Source organism: Bos taurus, chromosome 6 (assembly GCF_002263795.3).
Source record: "Bos taurus isolate L1 Dominette 01449 registration number 42190680 breed Hereford chromosome 6, ARS-UCD2.0, whole genome shotgun sequence".
NCBI classification, from domain to species: domain Eukaryota; kingdom Metazoa; phylum Chordata; class Mammalia; order Artiodactyla; family Bovidae; genus Bos; species Bos taurus.
This window is the reverse complement of record NC_037333.1, coordinates 84,180,477-84,188,145: the sequence shown is the minus strand read 5'-3', so window position 1 is coordinate 84,188,145 and position 7,669 is coordinate 84,180,477. Positions and strand designations below refer to the sequence as shown.

General features: G+C 40.9%; 1 pseudogene; it reads left to right on the top strand.

Moving 5' to 3' along the window:
• Positions 1–5,074: 5,074 nt before the first annotated feature.
• LOC112447019 (UDP-glucuronosyltransferase 2B31-like) lies at positions 5,075–5,807 on the top strand (annotated as a pseudogene).
• Positions 5,808–7,669: the final 1,862 nt, after the last annotated feature.

Here is a 7,669-nt window from a genome sequence, read left to right as displayed (position 1 = left end):
ATATTGTTGAATACTCTCCATGTCACATTACTAAGTAAATAAAAAGTTGCAAAAATTACAAAAAATAAGCATGACATTCTTCTTTGGACATAAAATTAAACGTATGTAAATATATGTGAATTTGCATACCACAGGGAAAATCTTAAAGAATACACTGAATTTCCAATGAAGAGAATTTAAATTTTAGTTCTACATATTTTTCAATGGTTTCTAATTGTGCATTTATTGTTTTTGTAGATTTTATGGGGGATACAAGTGTTGGGACCCTCCTAACCCTCCAACTTGCTAATGTCACTTTATTTCTAATTCTGTGTCAAAGGGGCTGCAGTCACAAGAACCTCTCATTTGCTATTATTTTTACACTTTTTATCCCTTACAAGATATAGTTGATGTTCTATGCAAGGACATTAATATTTAAATGTGTGATGACTAACAAAACAATATTAAACACACTGTATAATCTGGAAGTGTTCTAGACTTTGCCCTTTCAGTTGCTTTCTACATCTGCTATTTACATATTTACTTGAGATGGAGCTGTTTTAATTTAACTTCCTGACTGATTTCTCTTTGGATGTAAGCATCAGTTCGGTTCAGTCATTCAGTTGTATCCAACACTTTGTGACCCCATGAACTACAGCACGCCAGACCTCCCTGTCCATCACCAACTCCCAGAGTTTACTCAAACTCATCTCCACTGAGTTGGTGATGACATCCAAACATCTTACCCTCTGCCATTCCCCAGTCCTCTTGCCTTCAATCTTTCTCAGCATCAGGGTCTTTTCCAATGAGTCAGTTCTTCATATCAGATGGCCAAAGTGTTGGAGTTTCAGCTTCAACATCAGTCCTTCCAAAGAAATCCCAGGGCTGATCTTCTTCAGAATGGACTGGTTGGATCTCCTTGCAGTTCAAGGGACTCTCAAGAGTCTTCTCCAACACCACAGTTCAAAAGCATCAATTCTTCAGTGCTAAGCTTTCTTTATAGTCCAACTCTCACATCCAGACATGACTACTAGAAAAACCATAGCCTTAACTAGAAGGACATTTGTTGGCAAAGTAACGTCTCTGCTCTTTAATATGCTGTCTAGGTTGGTCATAACTTTCCTTCCAAGCAGTAAGCATATTTTAACTTCATGGCTGCAGTCACCATCTGCAGTGATTTTGGAGTCCCCAAAAAATAAAGTCTGTCACTAGTTCCACTGTTTCTCCATCTATTTGCCATGAAGTGATGGGACCAGATGCCATGATCTTAGTTTTCCAAATGTTGAGCTTTCAACCAACTTTTTCACTCTCCTCTTTCACTTTCATCAAGAGGCTCTTTAGTTCTTATTTGCTTTCTGCCATAAGGGTGGTGTCATCTGCGTATCTGAGGTTATTGATGTTTCTCCCTGCAATCTTGATTCCAGCTTGTGTTTCATCCATCCTGGCATTTCTCATGATGTACTCTGCATACAAGCTAAATAAGCAGGGTGAAAATACACAAACTTAACGTACTCCTTTACCTATTTGGAACCAGTCTATTGTTCCATGCCTAGTTCTAACTGTTGCTTCTTGACCTGAATACAGATTTCTAAAGAGGCAAGTAAGGTGGGGTGATATTTCCATTTCTTTCAGAATTTCTCACTGTTTATTGTGATTCACACAGTCAAAGGCTTTGACATAGTCAATAAAGCAGAAATATATGTTTTTCTGGAACTCTCTTGCTTTTTCCATGATCCAGCGGATGTTGGCAATTTGATCTCTGGTTCCTCTGCCTTTTTTAAAACCACCTTGAACATCAGGAAGTTCACGGTTCACCTACTGTGAAGCCTGGCTTGGAGAATTTTGAGCATTATTTTACTAGTGTGTGAGATGAGTGCAATTGTGCGGTAGTTTGAGCATTCTTTGACAATGCCTTTCTTTGGGATTGGAATGAAAACTGACCTTTTCCAGTCCTGTGGCCACTGCTCAGTTTTCCAAATTTGCTGGCATATTGAATGCAGCACTTTCACAGCATCATCTTTTAGGATTTAAATAGCTCAACTGGAATTCCATCACCTCCACTAGCTTTGTTCATAGTGATGCTTTCTAAGGCCCACTTGACTTCACATTCCAGGATGTCTGGCTCTAGGTCAGTGATCACACCATCGTGATTATCTGGGTCCTGAAGATGTTTTCTGCATATGTCTTCTGTGTTTTCTTGCCACTTTTTCTTAATATCTTCTGCTTCTGTTAGGTCCATACCATTTCTGTCCTATATCGAGCCCATCTTTGCATGAAATATTCCCTTGGTATCTCTAATTTTCTTGAAGAGATCTCTAGTCTTCCCATTCTGTTGTTTTCCTCTATTTCTTTGCACTGGTCACTAAGGAAGTCTTTCTTATCTCTCCTTGCTATTCCTTAGAACTCTGCATTCAAGTGGGTATATCTTTCCTTTTATCCTTTGCTTTTTGCTTCTCTTCTTTTCACAGATATTTGTAAGGCCTCCTCAGACAACCATTTTGCTTTTTGGATTTTTTTTTTTTTTTCTTCTTAAAGATGGTCTTGATCCCTGTCTCCTGTACAATGTCACGAACCTCCGTCCATAGTTCATCAGGCATTCTGTCTATCAGATCTAGTCCCTTAAATCTTTTTCTCACTTCCACAGCATAATAACAAGGGATTTGATTTAGATCATACCTGAATGGTCTAAAGGTTTTCCCTACTTTCTTCAATTTCAATCTGAATTTGGCAATAAGGAGTTCATGATCTGAGCCACAGTCAGCTCCAACTCTTGATTTTGCTGACTGTGTAGAGCTTCTATATATGGTTTTTCCTGTGGTCATGTATGGATGTGAGATTTGGACTGTGAAGAAGGCTGAGCACTGAAGAATGGATGCTTTTGAACTGTGCTGTTGGAGAAGACTCTTGAGAGTCCCTTGGACCGCAAGGAGATCCAACCAGTCCATTCTGAAGATCAGCCCTGGGATTTCTTTGGAAGGAATGATGCTAAAGCTGAAACTCCAGTACTTTGGCCACCTCATGTGAAGAGTTGACTCATTGGAAAAGACTCTGATGCTGGGAGGGATTGGGGGCAGGAGGAGAAGGGTGCGACAGAGGATGAGATGGCTGGATGGCATCACTGACTTGATGGACGTGAGTCTGAGTGAACTCCGGGAGTTGGTGGTGGACAGGAAGGCCTGGCGTGCTGCAATTCATGGGGTCGCAAAGAGTCAGACACGACTGAGCGACTGAACTGAACTGATAGAGCTTCTCCATCTTTGGCTGCAAAGAATATAATCATTCTGATTTTGGTGTTGACCATCTGGTGATGTCCATGTGTAGAGTTCTCTTGTGTTGTTGGAAGAGGGTGTTTGCTATGACCAGTGCATTTTCTTGGCAAAACTCTATTAGCCTTTGCCCTGCTTCATTCTGTACTCCAGGCCAAATTTGCCTGTTACCCCAGGTGTTTCTTGACTTCCTACTTTTGCATTCCAGTCCTCTATAATGAAAAGGACATCTTTTTTGGGTGTTAGTTCTAGAAGGTCTTTTAGGCCTTCATAGAACCATTCAACTTCAGCTTCTTCAGTATTACTGGTCAGGGCATAGACTTGGATTACTATGATATTGAATGGTTTGCCTTGGAAACGAACAGATGTCATTCTGTCATTTTTGAGATTGCATCCAACTACTGCATTTCAGACTTTTTTGTTGACTATGATGGCTATTCCATTTCTTCTAAGGGATTCTTGCCCACAGTAGTGGATATAATGGTCATCTGAGTTAAATTCACCCATTCCAGTCCATTTTAGTTTGCTGATTCCTAAAATGTCAATGTTCACTCTTGCCATCTCCTGTTTGACCACTTCCAATTTGCCTTGATTCATGGACCTAACATTCCAGGTTCCTATGCAATATTGCTCTTCTATCACCAGTCACATCCACAACTGGGTGTTGGTTTTGCTTTGGCTCTGTCTCTTCATTCTTTCTGGAGTTATTTCTTCATTGATTTCCAGTAGTATATTGGGCACCTACTCACCTGGGGAGTTCCTCTTTCAGTGTCCTATCTTTTTGCCTTTTCATACTGTTCCTGGGATTCTCAAGGCAAGAAAACTGAAGTGGTTTGTCATTCCCTTCTCCAGTGGACCACGCTTTGTCAGCTCTCTCCACCATGACCCGTCCATCTTGGGTGGCCCTACATGGCATGGCTCATAGTTTCATTGAGTGAGACAAGGCTGTGGTCCATGTGATCAGATTGGTTAGTTTTCTGTGACTGTGGTTTTCATTCTGTCTGCCCTCTCATAGAGAAGGATAAGAGGCTTATAGAAGCTTCCTGATGAGAGAGACTGAATGAGGGTGAAACTGGGTCTTGTTCTGATGGATGGGGACATTTTCAGTAAATATGTAATCCAATTTTCTGTTGATGGGTGGAGCTGTGTTCCATCCCCACTACTTACCTGGGGCCAAACTATAGTGGAGGTAATGTTAATGGGACCTCCTTCAAAAGATCCCATGCATGTACTGCTAAACTCACCGCCCCCCAACCTTGCAGCAGGCCATGACTGACCCATACCTCCATTAGAGACTCATGGACACTTCCAGGTAAGTCTGGGTCAGTCTCTTGTGGGTCACTGCTCCTTTCTCCTGGGTCCTGGTGCACAAGGTTCTGTTTGTGCCCTCCAAGAATCTATTTCCCAGTCCTGTGTAAGTTCTGGTAGCTCTATGGTGGGGTTAATGGTGACCTCCTCCAAGAGGGCTTATGCCATACCCAAGTCTGCCTCACCCAGAGTCCCCGTCTCTGTGGCAGTCCACTGTTGACCTGTACCTCCACAGGAAACCCTCAACACAGCTCTGTCTCTGTAGGGTCCCTGGGTCCTGGTGCACACAAGGTTTGTTTGAGCCCTCTTAGTGTCTCTAGAAGGAATGGGGTTTGATTCTAAAACGCGAATTCACCCCTCCTACCATCTTTCTGGGACTTCACCTTTGCCCTTGGTCATGGGATACCTCCTCACAGCCACTTCAGTGCTGCGCAGCTGTTGCTCCAGCACCTATCCTCTTACTGGGGTTTCTCTGATCTTGGACATGGGGTACCTCCTCATAAGCATGAGGAGATATAAGCATGAGCAATGGCAAAATGATTCAGCAATTTTTGCATATGAATAAGATATCTATGAAATGTCTGTCATTTCTGTTGCTGCTAAGGCTGACTTGCTACTTTAGCTCTGGAAGTTGTGGAAAGGTGCTGGCATGGCCAGTGAAATATAGTCATTGGATTAATGAAGATGATTCTGGATCAACTTGTCACAAGGGGTCATGATCTGACTGTTTTGACATCTTCATTGCACTCTTATTGATCCCAACAAACCATCTGCTATTAAGTTTGAGGCTTTCCATGCATCTTTAGCTAACGATGATTACTGAAATTTTATCAAGCATTTTGTCAAGATGTGTGGATGGATGTGTCAAAACACTCATTTTGACACATTTCTCAATGCTGAAAAATGCAATTTTGGAATATTTTGATACTACTATGAAGTTTTGAGAAGATGTTGTTTCAAACAAGAAATGTATGACAAAGCTACAGGAATCAAGGTTCAAGGTTCTTCTTGCAGATGCCATTAATTCTTTTAATGTACAGTCTTCGTTTCACCCCTGGTTATTCAATTGAAAAATATAGTGGAAAAATTCCATTCCCACCATCCTAGATACCTGTTATTATGTCAGAACTAAATGACCATATGACATTATGGAAAGGCTAAAAAAATATGATATATGTATTTTATTTTGACTTCTGTTTCCAGGCATTTAATGTAAACAAATGGAGTCTGTTTTACAGTGAAGTGCTTAGGTAAGTTATCTTTTAGTTTTTAGGATGAGCTCTAACTTTTCTGGTGCCTCAGAAAGTGTGTTTGTATAGAATTCCAATAATTTTTCTCCTGTAAGTGTAAAGATGGAATGAAAATATAAAATGATCCACTGATCTCATAAGTAATACAGAAACACTTAAATTATATGGCAAAGTAGAACCAGAGATCAAATTGCCAACATCTGTTGGGTCATCAAAAAAGCAAGAGAGTTCCAGAAAAAATATCTACTTCTGCTTTATCGACTATACCAAAGCCTTTGACTGTGTGGATGACCACAAACTGGAAAATTCTTAAAGAGATGGGAATATCAGACCACCTTACCTGCCTCCTGAGAAACTTGTATGCAGGTCAAGAAGCAATAGTTAGAAGTGGATATGGAACAACAGACTGGTTCCAAATAGGGAAAGGAGTACATCGAAGTTGTATATGTTCACCCTGCTTATTTAGAAGGACTGATGTTGAAGCTGAAATTCCAATATTTTGGCCACCCGATGCAAAGAGCTGACTTATTTGAAAAGACCCTGGTGTCGGGAAAGATTGAAGGCAGGAGGAGAAGGGGACGACAGAGGATGAAATGGTTAGATGGTATCACCAACTCAATGGACATGAGTTTGGGTAAACTCAGGGAGTTGGTGATGGACAGGGAGGCTGGGCGTGCTGCGGTTCATGGGGTCGCAAAGAGTCAGACACAACTGAGCGACTGAATTGAACTTAACTATTTAACTTATATGTAGAGTACATCATGAGAAATGCCAGGCTGGATAAAGCACAAGCTGGAATCAAGATTTCTGGGAGAAATATCAATAACCTCAGATATTCAGATAACATCACCTTTATGGAAGAAAGTGAAGAAGAACTAAAGAACCTCTTGATGAAAGTGAAAGAGAAGAGTCAAAAAGTTGGCTTAAAGCTCAACATTCAGGAAACTAAGATCATGGTATCCGGTCTCATCACTTCATGGCAAATAGATGGGGAAACAATGGAAACAATGAGAGACTTTATTTTCTTGGGCTCCAAAATCACTGTACATGGTGACTGCATTCATGAAATTAAAAGACGCTTGATCCTTAAAAGAAAAGCTATGACCAAGCTAGACAGCATATTGAAAAGCAGAGACAACTTGGCCAACAAGGTTCATCTAGTCAAAGCTATGGTTTTTCCAGTAGTCATGTATGGATGTGAGAGTTGGACTATAAAGAAAGATGAGCACTGAAGCATTAATGATTTGAATTGTGGTCTTGGAGAAGACTCTTGAGCATCCCTTGGATAGCAAGGAGATATAACCAGTCAGTTCTAAAGGAAATCAGTCCTGAATATTCATTGGAAGGACTGATGTTGAAGCTGAAACGCCAATAATTTGGCCACCTGCTGTGAAGAGCTGACTCATTTGAAAAGACCCTGATGCTGGGAGAGATTGAAGGTGGGAAGAGAAGGGGATGACAGAGGATGAGATGGTTGGATGGCATTACTGACTCAATGGACATGAATTTTAGAAAGCTCTAGGAATTGGTGATGGACAGGGAGACCTGGCGTGCTGCATTCCATGGGGTCACAAAGAGTTGGACACAACTGAGCAACTGAACTGAACTGAACTGAAAGTAGAAGCCTGTGGACCGTCACTAACACAGAACATTTCAGGAAGTAACAAGCCACAAACTGAATAACTTGGAAATTCTCCAAGCAACTATATATCCAACTTACTAAATTTTTTTTAACTTAAAAAAAAAAATCAGGATGGGAGGAGCTAAGATGGCGGAGGAGTAGGATGGGGAGAACACTTTCTCCCCCACAAATTCATCAAAAGAACATTTAAACGCCGAGTAAATTCCACAAAACAACTTCTGAAT